This window comes from Crassostrea angulata, unplaced genomic scaffold (assembly GCF_025612915.1).
Source record: "Crassostrea angulata isolate pt1a10 unplaced genomic scaffold, ASM2561291v2 HiC_scaffold_53, whole genome shotgun sequence".
Lineage (NCBI taxonomy): Eukaryota > Metazoa > Mollusca > Bivalvia > Ostreida > Ostreidae > Magallana > Magallana angulata.
In genome coordinates, this window is record NW_026441608.1 from 1 (window position 1) to 15406 (window position 15406).

The window sequence follows — 15406 nt, forward strand, 5'->3', positions numbered from 1 at the left end:
CAATGTGTTTCCGTCCGTCTTGGTCTGTCATCGTGCGACGTGCTTTGTGTTTAAGAATTAAACAATTTTAACAATATCTTGAAAGCTACAAAATGTTATATGATATAAGAAAATTCTTAAATCTAACATCTAACCATAAAATCAAGTGGGAACAATTTCACTTAATCATACATAAAAAAATACTTTATACACGCATTATTATTAGGCGCATTTCATATTCTCTCTCTCTCTCTCTCTCTCTCTCTCTCTCTCTCTCTCTCTCTCTCAAAATCATCACACTTTTACTTGAACAGCATTGCAATATATAATTGTCCGAATTATGAAATTCAAATTTAACTTCATCCCCGTTTTGTTCGTTAACGTTGATAAAAGTACAGTATACGCAAAATACTCTACCGGTTTAGAATTTTTTAATTTACAACTATAAATATACATATTGAATTACAAATTTTTTAAAGCCCCAGCGAGATTCAAACTCATAACTTACAGGTTAGTAATATACGCTCTAAACCATTGCGCTATATTATATAGTCTGTCCCAAGATATCTTTGCTGCACATTTTAACGATTTTATTAATAAAAATACAAATACCTGTGAAAGAAGTGCAATTAAAATTGATGAAAGGGATAATTTCCAAGATAACTTTATTCACACATTATCATTTTTCCCATTTAAAAATTCACAGTAACGAAGAATATTTCCTACGGAGATTTCTAATGGGGAAAGTTGACATCATCTGTCCACTCGGAAGTCACTCAGAACACCTTGCACAATTTTTAAACGGTCTTTTCCGGGTACCTTCATCTATTTAGCAATAGAAAATTCCTGTAGACTTTTTATTTTTAGTCGTGTATTGAAACCTGACTAGCTAAATGGGACGTTTCAAATGGGAAATCTTGGGATTTTTTTCATAGTTTTAAATGAACATCGTCTGAACCAAGTGGTATTTATAAATATTGAATGATTAAAGAAAATATGCGGCAAAAACATACTATAGCTAATAATTATGGAGAAGAAAACATTTATATAATTATAGCAAACGCAACATCCAAGCATGCCTTCTATACTCTGTCCCAAGTTTTTACTTCCACCTCCTTTGCTTCATATTTGATAATCATTAACATCTTTGTGTCAAAAGTACGTTTATCCACTGGCACGAAATACTCCTGATTATCTGCTTCCCCCTTCTAATGCTTCAGGGTTCAATATACAACACAAAGAGAATGTCTGCGGGGATTTTGCATTGCAAACAAATTAAACGTACCCTGATGATAACGCTGATAATTTGTGCGAAGTGTTCCCAAATGGAGAAAAGATGAAAACATTTCCCATTATAAATCTTCTCAGCACGAAATCTGTTTTCTTTCATGTTAATAAGGTCTTTTCGTAATTCTAGTTCCGCAAGAGATGTCGTTCTTGTGGGAAGGTATTATTTACATCCAGTTAACAAGTAACAAGCCGCTTAATTTTTAAATTATCCTACCCGTGATGAATGCGATTATTGCGTCTACGGGATCGTTGCCCTTATCACCTAAAACAACTTTGGAAGATGTTCTTAATTTCACAAAAACAGAAATACAGAATTATCTAAAGTTAAATCACTTAAAAATTAGTGGAAGCAAACTGACACTTGCCCAGCGTGTTGTTGACAGTATACACTCGCGATGCGATCAGAATAACTCTACTGAGCAACTTGCTGCTGAAGAACATGTAGGTGTACCCCCGTTCTTATGTGCAGACAACATTCCTAACATATCGGACTTGAAATCTGGTTTGTCAGGAAAGTCTTGCAGTTATCCCAAGGTGACCATCAATGATATAGAGAAATACCTCCTTTAGAGTAGCCACAGGACGGAGGATACTGCTAAGATGCAGTGTTACAGGCAGTATATCCGGGGACTCAACTTTTTTAAGGAAGGCTATATCCACATAATTATGATCAACGAAATAAGTGACACTTGCCAAATGTGCTACATACGTTCAAAATGTTATCCATCTATGCATAAAGGGGTGTATGAGCAATGACTGTTTGTATCGGAGGAGGAACCTTTTCAAGTTGTGAAAGCCAACTGTACCTGTCCTGCAGGGTAAGCATTGAGCAAGAAAATGAAATCCAATAAGTATCATCGAATGTATATCCATTGTACTATTAATTTTAAGGATAATAGTCACTGTATACTGTGGTTTCATTAATATTCAAGGGTATCAATTTTCGTGGATAAAGTGAAAATCACAGTTTCAAGGATATGTAAATTCGTGGCCAATGACCCCATGAATACAAAATGTTAATAGAAATTGCATTTCAATGAACATTTAATTTCATGGATCCACTTAAAAACGAAATCCACGAAAATTGGTATTCAACGAATAATGATGAAACCACAGTAGTGTGTTGTACTGGAAATGTTCCTGTTACTTTTCGTTATATATATATATATATATATATATATATATATATATATATATATATATATATATATATATATATATATATATATATATATATATATATATAGGATCTCTCATGATTTGCGATGGTATATGATTTTTATCCAACGAGTTGTGTGTTTTCTATCCCCGAGCCTTGGCGAGGGGATAGAAAACACACAACGAGTTGGATAAAAATCATATACCATTGCAAATCATGAGAGATTCTTTTTATCACATGTTTTACCAAGTATTTTGTTTATCCAAACTTCTCCTGTAAAAATTGTGATTGTGAGCCGCACAACACATTATTTACAACACGTCAACAACGTTACGCATTGAAAAAAAGTTCCTTGAAGTTTAACAAACAGACATTCATTTTCGAACATTTTTTTATGAATTCCTGACAAATAACTGAAACAGCATAAAATGTTTCAAATTTATATCTCAACACCCCTCAACTGAATTAATTATTTACTTTTTCATTCTACGTCAATCAACCATCTAAACCTACGTAATGATTAACTATGACGTCACGTGGCGTAAGAACACACAGTGGAATAACAAAAATTTATCCCATGAGTGATATCCACCGTATATTGGGATAAACATGTGATAAATATATATATTCATATATATATATATATATATTTATATATATATATGTGTGTGTGTGTGTTTATATTTTAGTTGTGGAGAGGGATGAACACACATCGCCGGCCTTCTTTTTGCACTCGAGGGGAGGCCATCCATAAATGATTTAGAAGATATGCCATGTACCTCTAAGCCATGCTAGTGGAATCAGCCAAGTAAAAGAAAAAAAAGACTCCAGGCCCATCACAGATATAAGTTTCAAACGAATAAGATATGAAAATACTTTAACTGTGAAAGAAAAGAAAACTGTAAACTATCATGTAGAAACTGTATCTTTCAGAAACTCTTTTGTTCAAAACTGGGAAATTATTCAAGAGCCGCATTATTTGACATAATTCATCCAGTGCAAGATGTATGTCATTGTGTTGATGTTGCAAGTGATTTAAATATTTCAAACTTTGAAGAGGTAGAAACAAGTAAACATATTACCTATAATTCTGATAGGTATATTGATATTGTAAATACAGTGAAAACAGAAAATATGTCTGTGTCAGATTTTAACAGTTTTTTATCATCATGCAACAAAAGCATCAAAGACGAAATTGAATTTAGGACCAAAGGTCAGCATGATAATCCCCTATGGGTGGCAGCACGGACTGGCCGGGTTATTGCTACCATGTTCCATGATATTAAAACAAAAAAAGACACAACAAAACCAGATAGTATTGTTCATTAAGTTTTGGGCGAAAGCAAATCATTTGACAAAAGTGTTGTAGCATGGGGCAGAAAACAAGAACCAATAGCTAAGAAAAAATATAAGGCTTATAAAAAACTGAGAGAAGGTAAAATATTACATGTGTCTGAAATGGGCCTTATGCTCTGTACTGAAAATCCTTGCATAGGTGCAAGCCCAGATGGCCTAGCTCGCTTCAATTCTGACCTTTATTTAATAGAAATTAAGTACCCCTACAAATGGAGAAAACAATCATTGCATGATGCTTGTAAAGATAAAGAATTCTTTTGCTTTTTAGATGATAATAATGAAATTCAGCTGAAGAAGAACCACAGGTATTATACCCAAATTCAGGGCCAAATGGGGGTTTGTAAAATGCGTAAAATTGTAAAAAGTGTGACTTTGTACTGTATACAGTTGGAGACTTTGTTATTACAACAGTTCAATTTGACAGTGTATTTTGGGAAAATCTGTTGCAAAAGCTTTCAGAGTTCTATGTCAGTGAAATTGTTCCCAAAATATGTAGCTAGATTACATTTATACATACATGTATTTTCTAATTGTCAGATTCCATCATAAGATATTGGAATCATTTGCATTAGTTAGCATTTTATTCATGCATATGGTGATTTCAATCTTTTTATAAAATTGTTATGTTATTGTTATATCTATTAAATTTGTTGAATGTGATCATAGCTTACGGGTTAAAGTATTGGCCTTTTGAACCCCAGATCATGAGTTCAAATCTGCTATGGGCTTTTGTTTGTATTGACTGAATCATATTTGTTTGGAATCATATCTTTTTATTTTCTCAAAAATTGCAATTTGCAAATTGACATACATGTAGACAGTCATTTCATGCATATCTTTTTACAATTTAATGCTATGCTATTGTATACAATTTTAATGATATGCTATGATATTTTAAATCAATGCTATGAGATTTGTATGCTATGCTATGAGAAATTGAAATGAAGGGCTTAATGATATAGTATGCTATGGTATGGTATGCTATGAGATTTGAATAAAAACGCCTCCATACACAGAAGAGTTCCACACATATAGAAGTAAAATGATAAAAAGCGAAAGTTAATCATTTATCTGCAATGTGAGCATTTATTCCTCCAAATAAAAACATTTAAAACCGAGTTAAAATCATGCTATGCTATGCTATGTTATGCTATGCTATGACGAATGAGATTCTATGAGATTGTATGTTATGGTAAGAGATTCCAATGCTATGGTATGAGATTTCAATGCTATGCTATAAGACTGCAATGCTATGCTATGGTGTATGTTGTAAAAGATATGTTTGAACTGACTGTATATAATTCTAAAACATCATAATATCTATCATAATCAAGTAATTTTTATCCTAATTTGTAAACCTTTTTCAAGGTGTAGTGATCAGCCACCTTAAGCAGTTGTTTTTTTTAATTATTGCAATTTTAGAATTCAAACATATTCACTGTTGTCAGGAAATATGTTGTTCTCTTTTATATCCTGCTGCTCGATTTAATATTCTCTTGTTATTGTTAACCGCAAGGAATAATAAAAATTTGACTTTTAGAATACATTAAGTCTTGCTTTATTTAGTTCGACACATACTGTAGTTTCAACATAATTACAGAACATTACATAATAAATAAAAGAATAATAGACAACCATGGGTATGAAACAAATGTGTGTTTCAATTAAATTTAAAGTACTGGTAAATTAAAGTATTACCTTACGTCATTTTAATGTAGATCCAAAAATTCATCATTTTTCTCCAAAAAATCAGTTTAGCCTTATGGTGATACTAGAAAATGCAGATTTTAAAATAGAATTATGGCTACTAGTATATCTTAAAAAGTTTGCTTTTACTCTGTTACAAGTGGAGGAAGTAAATTTGTCATTGCTGTACAAAAAAAAAAAAAATGTGATCTGCAAAATCACTGACAGCTAAAGGCATGACACCTTGCAAAATTTGGAAATTTTTTATCTGCTACAGTTTTCTTTCAACATGAATTCTTGCTGAAGCAATCCTTCTTGTGGTTTCCACTTTTCCCTTGCTAAACTGAATTTTGGACTTGATTGGAGGACAGTAGAACTTTACCCCTATGGCTTTCAAGTCTGATTGGATATGAATGAAACCTTTATCCACCATCACTGCATCTCCATTGTTCAGCTGCTTAAACAAACCACTTTTTCTAGTTATTTCCACATCTGAAGTGGAGCCCGGCCACAGTCTTGAAACAAAAACTACTGCACCAGTCATACTGACCCCTACAAGAGCTTTAAATGTATCATGAGATTTATAGTTTGAATAAGTTAATGATTTATTTTCTACTGAATGAAAACCTCAGTACAGTCGAGCACAATCATGGTGTCTGAAAACTTCTCGAAACACTTTGGAACTCGTAATTGCAAAACATTTAATTCTGGTAGAGTAATAATTGATTGCATACACTCGCACATAAACAAAATCCATGAATAAAAAAATCGTTGATACTGTACTTGAGGAGATTTTAAAGCGAAATGTTAAGTCTTTGACCAATAATCCCAGCCTTAATCTCATCAAAAGTAACAAAAACTCATCAACACGCCGTAACTTGCGTTTTCTCCCTAAACTGGCAATGTTCATTTCACCAACAGATTCTGTGCACAATTTATCAGCACCATGTTCAATCAAAGTGTCAAACAAAGCTTGGAATGTTTTAAAATCAGGAAGACCGGTGTAGAACATGATCATTTCATTTGAACATTTAATGTTTTCTATAGTTATTTCTGGCATCACAACCCCTACACCAACAGAAACAGACTGGCTGTATATTTGTGTAGACTTGTTGCAGCTAGATGCAGAATTTGATGTTGATACATGGTATAAACTTGAATGCTGAAAACTCTGGCATGATGTTCTCTTTGTTTTGAACATACCTGTAATTATATAGAAATCAATATTAAGCTTACTTATTAGTCAGCTGTACATGTGATTATTTTCAGTTTCTTTACATTGAAAACAAAATATAACAAAAATAAAGAAACCATCCAATGGTATAAATACAAAGAAAACAAATATCACACAGTAAACCTTAAATAAAACAAAAACATTGATAATAATAGCATCATATTCATATCAATACATTGATAAATAGACCAGTTAATCACTAACCAGCTGCGAACAGGCCACATGATCAACATGCTTAACCCCTTTATCAATTAATTCCATTTTATTCACATTCAATCTCATCATTGCACACTTATACTAAATACATTTAATAAGTTCAATATGTGTGTGTTTTAAAACTACCTAACTAGTGGGAATTCAAAGGCCAATAAAAAGGTCACTCATGAGATAATTTAATAAATTCATAACCTTGGTTTAATTGTTACAGAATTAGTTTGGAATTGTATTATTCATGAAAGTCTTATAACATGCATTAGCTGCCATTTTATTTTGATTCTTGACCCCGTACATGTACTATGAAATAACAAAATCAAGTAAGTTTTGACAGTATTTATCAAGTATGATCTACATGTATAGCATATGTCACTTACGAATGGTGTTGCAATGCATCGATGGGACTGTCTACGTTTTCTAATATCGTCCGTGGCTGCCTTTTATTTTGATGGGTTGTAATTCCTCTTTGTGGCACATTTTCTGTGGGTATTTTATTTCGATCGACTGCGTTTGGTCCTATACCGTCCCTGAAGTGATCAGAGCAGACACGAGTGTAGGAGGTCGGTTTCCAGTTTTTTCGGCTGATTGCTCTTATCCATACTCTTCGTATATATTGTTCTTTAGGAAGTTTATGTAAAGTCAATTTCTTGTCAAATTTGCCGACTCTACCACTATAATTATGACAATTAAAGATGCAACAAAAGTCTTTCCCCATTGTTTACTATTACACCGGAAGTAGGTATACCGTCCCACATGAACGAGAACTCTTACAAGCTTTTATTACGAAAATCCGGAATTACTCCGGGATTAAATATAGGTGAAGTGTCAAGAACTCTTGGCTTTTTTTCTCTAACAATTATTTCTATGTTTCTTCATTGACAGGTAACGTTATGTGTATTTTCGTTTTAATTCGTCGAAAGTGACGACAATAGTAAACTGGGACAAATCTCCCTCAATGCTAATGCTAACATGACTAACCTTTCACTTGGAATTAACGGTCTCGTGGGGTTTGTCGACTTGTTTTGAGTATTGCACCCACTTTTGTGGGATCCTAAGGAGCAACATTACACGCATCCATTTCTCCTTCTAATTCTGTCGAAATACGTAGACATAGAAAAATAAAGCATAACGTGTGACGTCACATTGAACTCGCGCCAGATTTCCTACGATAAATGTAGAAGTGGATCATGCATCTGCGCTTGGTATTACATCTAATGAGTTCTCGCTATTTCAGTGTAGTTTACGATCCCTTCGCTGATTAGTTTTTGTTTTAAAGTTATGGTTTAGATAGAAGTTTGATAGAAGTTTGCAGACAAAGTGATTTACGACAAAATAACTGTGTACTTTGTAGAATGGCTTATGTTTTGTTCAATGATTGCAAATTGAAAATAAGTATGGCAAAAATCATATGAATTTGAATTTTTCTTTTTCAAAACAATACAACTTTTTACTTTGCGTGAAGAAGATTTACAAAGCACCATTTCATTTTTCCACAACGTCAGGTGACGTGAAACCACTGAAATTCAAACATATTACTCTTTTTCAAAGTAAATACCTTTCAATTCCACACAGTTTTCAAGTCATTTAACCCATTTATTAAATGCACCCTCATGCCATTACTTGTTAAGTTTTTGTTTATATACGATACATGGTTACTGTCTTGAACTCTTTAAGCTTTATTTTGACGGGGATATATTTCAAGACAGTTATAATGTATTTTGTTTATCCTGCAACATAATATTAGATTTTGCATTATTTCGATGCATATCTGCAGTTGAAACCAGGACCCCATGGTGTAAACGAAGCAAGAAAGAAGCAACGATGCATCTGAACGTTGGATAAAGCCCATGAGGCTATAATGGGGCATTGACCGAATATAGCTTTGGTTTATTGGGTTACATTTATTCGGTCAATGCAAGGGGTAGTTGCAGGATAAAATGTTATTGTGGCATATCGTTGATCATTTAGGTTCAGAAATCTGTCTACGCAGTTTTGACTTCAGATATTGAAAAAAAAAGCAAAACCCATTGGTGCAAGATCCGGGTTGTAAGCATACTCGGGGTTGGGGTGCTGCAACCTCTGTGATTCTAATTGTAAACTTTTGTCCTATAAAAAAGCTCGATGCTCCAAGATTTTCATTGACGTCAACGTTTTTGACTGATTTTTCAAGCGTGTTCGTCCAAACTTGATAAAACGGTTAGAAATTCTTCAATTTAATTTAAACTGTCACATAATGACCTTCATAATATCTTATAATCTTATATCAATCATTTTATTGCACTCAAACGGTATTATTTCTGAATAAGGAAAATTCGTACAAAATATAACACATTTAAAAAAAAACACGATATACTCCGTGAAGCATATCTTATCAATATCAAAGCTGTAACATTTTTATGATGAATTTAAAAACAATTTTTTTTACATATTTCTTAAAAAAATTGGTCAAGATTAAATCTGTAAAGTTTCGCTGGTATCAAATGAATATTCCGCTCACAATTGAGCTTGTCTGCAAACTTTTTTAACGATCCTCCTACACTTTAGTGTTATATTGGTCAAAGAGTGGGAAGTAAAGAATATATTTCATTTTTAGAAATACAGCCACATCTTGTAATAAATATTAAAAATAAAAATAAAAAAATAACAGCTAAGGTCAAGATCTTGTAGCTGAAAGGTGCCTGGAGGTTAACAAAATTTAAGATATAAATTCTTTCAATTCTGCTTCATAACAATAACTTTGTCTGATAGGGTTCACCGGGCTAAAATATTTGGTAAACACAATGAAAAATCATTTTTAAACTGTAACTTTCAATGAAATATGAAGGTATTGAGGAACACATTTTGTTCATTTTTGACTAAAAAACAATATATAGTATGAATACAGTATCCCCAAACACAGAATTAAATAAGCTCTTGACCTCCTCTTTAAACTGGTGTCAAATTGAATATAGGTATCGGGATTATTTTTCCCATGATTTAACATAGAATTTTATGAAATTGTTTAATTTTCTACATAATTCCTTTAAAGCCGTAAAGTACGGGAAAAGATTCTTCAAATCAATTTTAACGTCATAATTGTTCTAGCACCGAAAAGACACTTTGGAATTTTTTGCTGAATTTAAAACTGAAATCCGTTTTGAAATCTTGATTTCGGACACTCTTTCGCATGTTATAATGCTTTAAAAGCTGAATTTTACGGAATGGCGTATTCGGCGTTTTACGTATCAAAATAGAATTCAGTTAAAACTGCTTGATCCGATTTTTTTTGGGTTTTTATAGTATCGAATATTTTTCCATACAAACCAATTATCTTAGAAAATTAGGCACTTTCCCCTTTTACACCAGCAGAATTGATCTCCTTTCAAAGTTAGAAATATTTAAAACTAAATGAAAATAATTTTTTGTGCAAACGAAAAAACAAACAAAAAATGCATCATGAGAATGTTTAGAAATGGAAACCGTTTATTTTATTCCACCAAATGATTTGGTTTGCATGCTATGCATCAATGATAAAAAACAAACTACAGAAATATTAGCAAACAAAATGTATACAGGTTTATTTTTAATTTGCCTGAATATCGTGATCGTTATTTAGAGCGATATCAAAGTCGTAATACAACCATACCGGATGTAAGTGGCGAATTTTGTAATGCGACGAAACAACGCGATACCCTTTTATGTCCTTTGTTTTGTTAAAAAATTGTGTACATAATTTTTTTAAATTGAAATTTGGCTTAATTGACCGGGAAAACTACTGCAATATCTATTATTATACAAATACTTAGCATACATGTAACAATCGTTTAAAAGCGTACACAAAATTTAATATTAAATTGGACCAAGCAGATTTAAAAGTTAAGGTAATTCGTACCAGAAAAAAATCATTAATGGTTAAGTCGTATCAGTAATCATTCTTATTTTTGTAAAGTCATTCTTTCAATTTGTCAGATGATTAACAAACTAAGAATAAATCGAATTATAACGAAATCGGTCTTAAATAAATACAGGCCCCAGTCTAACTATTCAATTTCGAATTCTTTTTCCTTATAGAATTGACGACATTAATGGAAAACCTACTCGTAGGTATTGAAGACGATATTTTTTCACACAAATTCTAGAAAACCTGCTTGCACTACCTCAAAGTTCTAGTTATGGCATTTACAAAACAGTTTTATTTTTCAGATTTGCTTGACAAATAAGAAAAATACAGCAAATTCAATATTGAACTTTTCTCTGTTTGTTTTGGAAAATGTCACAATTTTTTTTAAAAAGATAGAAACACAAAAAATATGGTTCTAAAATTTTATTTTACATCAATTTTGTCTTACTTCAACCATTTGCAAAGTTCACAGGCCCACCAAACACTCTCACAAAGCACAGGATATCTGCAAAACAATAAATGAAATAAATTAGCAAAACAATCCAACCTTCTCTACAATCCCAAAGCTTTAAACATCAATTTTACTTTTGTTTGTACTTATAGAACTTTTATTCAGGGTTGGACATTTAAATGGTTCTTGTAGAAAAGTTTCCTTTAAAAGGCCCCTCTTTTTCTGTGAATTTTTCTTCAAACGATGCAAATTTGTAACTAAATTTTTCATATTAATAGGGATGGAAACTATTTGCTGGAACCAGTTGCACATTTTCTCTAATGCCTTTTGAATTTGCATAATCAAATAAATCTAATGCCAGTTTATTTGTTAAAAGTATGTCAAATTCATAGAGGTATTTTATATCTAAAAGTGGTTATAGTTTTTTCAAAAGTTGTGATACTCATAATGGTTCAATTAACATGAATGCATAAGCATATTACTTTTATAGGTCTTTGAGAGTTTCGTTGGTGTTAATAGATTCTTGCATCTATCTAATAGATTTCAGTTTAGCCTCTATGTGCATTTATATTCCTACTACGGTTGGTCGGTCAAATGCCATGGACATGAAATAGTTTTCAATGACAATAAGGATATGCCTAACATTTTAACCTCTGCCAAGGACGAGTCGTCCAAGTAAAACTTTCATAATGTTTTCATTCATGTTATATTCATCAACATCGCATAATGATATCAACCGTTGCATAAAACTTACTTGACTTTCTACAGTTCCATGCGTTTCTCTTGTAGTCAACTCCGCACGACAAAAATATAGGCATGTTTAATTGCCTCGTATTTCCTTAATACGCGGTTGTAATTTTTTAAAAATAATTATTTTCGATAAAAACATTTGTAATAACATAAATAAACATAACATTTTACTTTATATTCGTTACAGTATTTATATTTTTGCGCTTCTTTCAAAATTTTAGGAAGAACATTTTTCCCGTTAAAAGTCGATAACGAATAACGATTTCTCCTTGATAAACAAATGCGCCAATATGTTGGGTACCTATCTTAAGAAAAATTGGATCTAATTTTGCAATTGCCACAGTGTACAAGGGCGTAACCCGAGACCACCCGATAGTAAAAAATACAACGCCATTTTGGAAACAAATTTAGGTCAAAAATCGAGAGTTATCGCTCTTTGATCTTCCATACCTACTACTCGTTGCATTTTTCCACAAACGATTTCTCAATAACTATTGGACCGATATCAATCATTTTATTCAATGTAATTGCCAGTGGACACAATTCTAATTAAAAAAAATAAAATTGATGGCGCTACTCCCGGTGTAACGAAGAATTTTGAACAAAGTTGAAAATTGACCCGGGGGTCATTTTTCAACGTTGAATATTGAGACCAAAGGTGTTGAATAAAGACCCTAATCCGTTGAAAATTAACCCGCATCGTGGAATTATGATCATGAAACCGGTTCAAACTTCAACAGCAAAGAAGCACAAATTAACGAATCAATATTTATATCCTGAGTTTATTTAATTATAAATTATCAGTTTTTACATATATATTCTTTAGATTTACATGTATTTGTATACATTGTTACACGTTAAACTATTCAATTCAGTTAAACTCTTTTTTTTAAATTCGCTGGATAAGTGTACAAATATAAATAATGAAAAAATTACAATACGTCATATATTTTAATTTTGGTTTTACATTCACGAAGTAAATTGAAACTTTGATATTGTTCACTGCAAATTTTCTGGGTGGATGTAAATATAAAATTTACAGTATGTCATACTGTGATTTTTGTGTTTGTACCCACTGCGTTTGTTAAAACTGTGATTATCTGAATTTTGTATTCACACCTACCCAGCCAATAACAGTTTACAATATGATGATACGATAACATGTATTCTTTTACGAACAATGCTGTATAACTATATATCTCGAGAGCTGATATTTTTAGTGTTTTATTTGTGCCGTTAGGATAACTTCGGATGTAACTAAATATAATCAAATCGCTAATTTTTCTAGACATAAACAATTCTGCTTCATGGAATCTGTATACAAGTTAGCAATCTAATTTTTTTTACAGGATGACAATAAAATAATTTTGCTTTAATAGTTTCTAAATTGCTTTGATCACAACAATTTAGCATAAATTTACTAAAAGTAATTGTTTTCGTAAATAAATCGGTAAATTGCATTTTTTGAATAGACATAGCCTATGTAAACCCTTTCAGACATACAAAGTTAAGAAGTGGTGTTATAAAATGATATATGGTCATAAGAATATAGTATTACTAGTTTACAGAATACTATTGATATTGTTTGTATATAAGACCAGGGATACTGGAATATTAGATAATTATCTGAACATTAACAACATATGATTGTAATACACATTGTGGGTAGACATGTTCCTTCACACCTACATTAACAAACATATCACCTTCATTTATACTTGCAGAGATACAAACATAAGAATGAGATTTTCATGATCCAGCCAATTTGAAAAGAACAGTAAATAAAAGGGAACTATATAATATGTAAATGTACATGTATAATACTTAAATATGTTTAAGTATCGTAACTTAAGAGAATCAAAAACGCTTGGGAGCTCTAATATGACTATAAACATGGGAAACAATTTTACAATTGTATTTATATGAAAAATCAGAACTACCATAAAGTATATAGTTAATATGAAAAGGTACATTTATGTCAATAAGTTGTTTAAAAAGTTCGTCTCTTTGTTGACTGTATCTTGGACATCCAAGAAAAAAATTCAAATTTCCTTCAGATTCAGACCCACAGTAAAAACATCGACTCTGATCAATTAAAAAATCCTTTCATAAGTAAGCATTTAGATTACTAGCTTTATTCCGTAATTGACGTAAAATAATAGTTTCTTTCCTATTGCCTAAAACTGAAGTGTTTGTAAGCTTTTGGTATATTTTGTTTTTTAAGTTTTGACTTAAGGATGGAAAAAATTGATGAAATTTTTGTTTCTGCATGAAGATTATGAAGAGATGAATTGTATTTTTAAAAAGAATTATGACTATGCACATGCAGAAAGTTGGCTGGTGCTTCAAAAATAGTTTATCTGGCAAGTTTATGAAAAACTATTGTTAAGTCGTATAAAATAAATAAAAACTGTTGGCGACTTGTTGGATAACAATATGACAACCATTCATTTATTTTTTTGAAAGGTAAATATTCTGACATCTTCAAATTAAGCACAGGTACCTGACGTTATATCTTTTTGTTTTTATATAAATATATATACCCGTTACCAAATAAAACAGTACAGAGGTTATATATTTTTAATTATTAGAAAATTATACAATGTCAGATGCTTGTCAAATAAAGCTCTCGGTTGAATTGCCTGAAAAGTAACGATAACGGTCAATATTCGTTAGTTATATTTATCAGAGATTATGACAAGTTTAAACTTAAATTCTGTCACATGAGGGAATGAAAATCAATTCTATGTCAAAATATTCTAGCCCGACTCGCCCGTTCCATTCCGAAGCAAACGGTTATATTCTTAGCTTTATTTACATAGCATTGTAATAATAAATGGATATTATATTTTCAGTCTCAAAATTAAATAATTATTCGGAATATAAACCTAAAATAAATTAGCCATATCCGCATATGTATCGGACAGTATGAAAATTTTGAAACTGAAACTTTCAAATATGTGCATGACAATCAAAACTTTAAGGTTGGGGTCAATTCTTAACTGGATCAATTTTCAACGTGTCGAGATCATAAGAGTTTAGAAAAATATTTCTCATGCCGTTGACAAATGACCCCGGGTATAAATTTCACGATTTTGGTCTCAATTTTCAACGTTGAAAAATTACTCCCTGGGTCAATATTCAATGTTGAAAAATGACCCCCGGGTCCATTTTCAACCAGGGTCAATATTCTTCGTTACACCGGTTCTAAATTATCACCGATTTTGTGCAGAGTTGATCGAAAAAACTATTATATATATTTATATGACATTTTAACGACACATAGACTATCGATTGAAGATGTGCACCATGCAGTTGTTTTATATTTTGATAAAACATTTATAACAAAAGTGGCGGTGAAATAAAAGTTATTTCCTACGAAATAAAAAAGGGGCTGGTTCCTTAAAT

The 15406-nt window shown here is 31.6% G+C and overlaps 1 pseudogene; it reads left to right on the forward strand.

Annotated features, from left to right (window-relative positions):
* The first annotated feature begins 1488 nt into the window (after window positions 1-1488).
* On the forward strand, window positions 1489-3702 carry LOC128168803 (uncharacterized; annotated as a pseudogene).
* Window positions 3703-15406: the final 11704 nt, after the last annotated feature.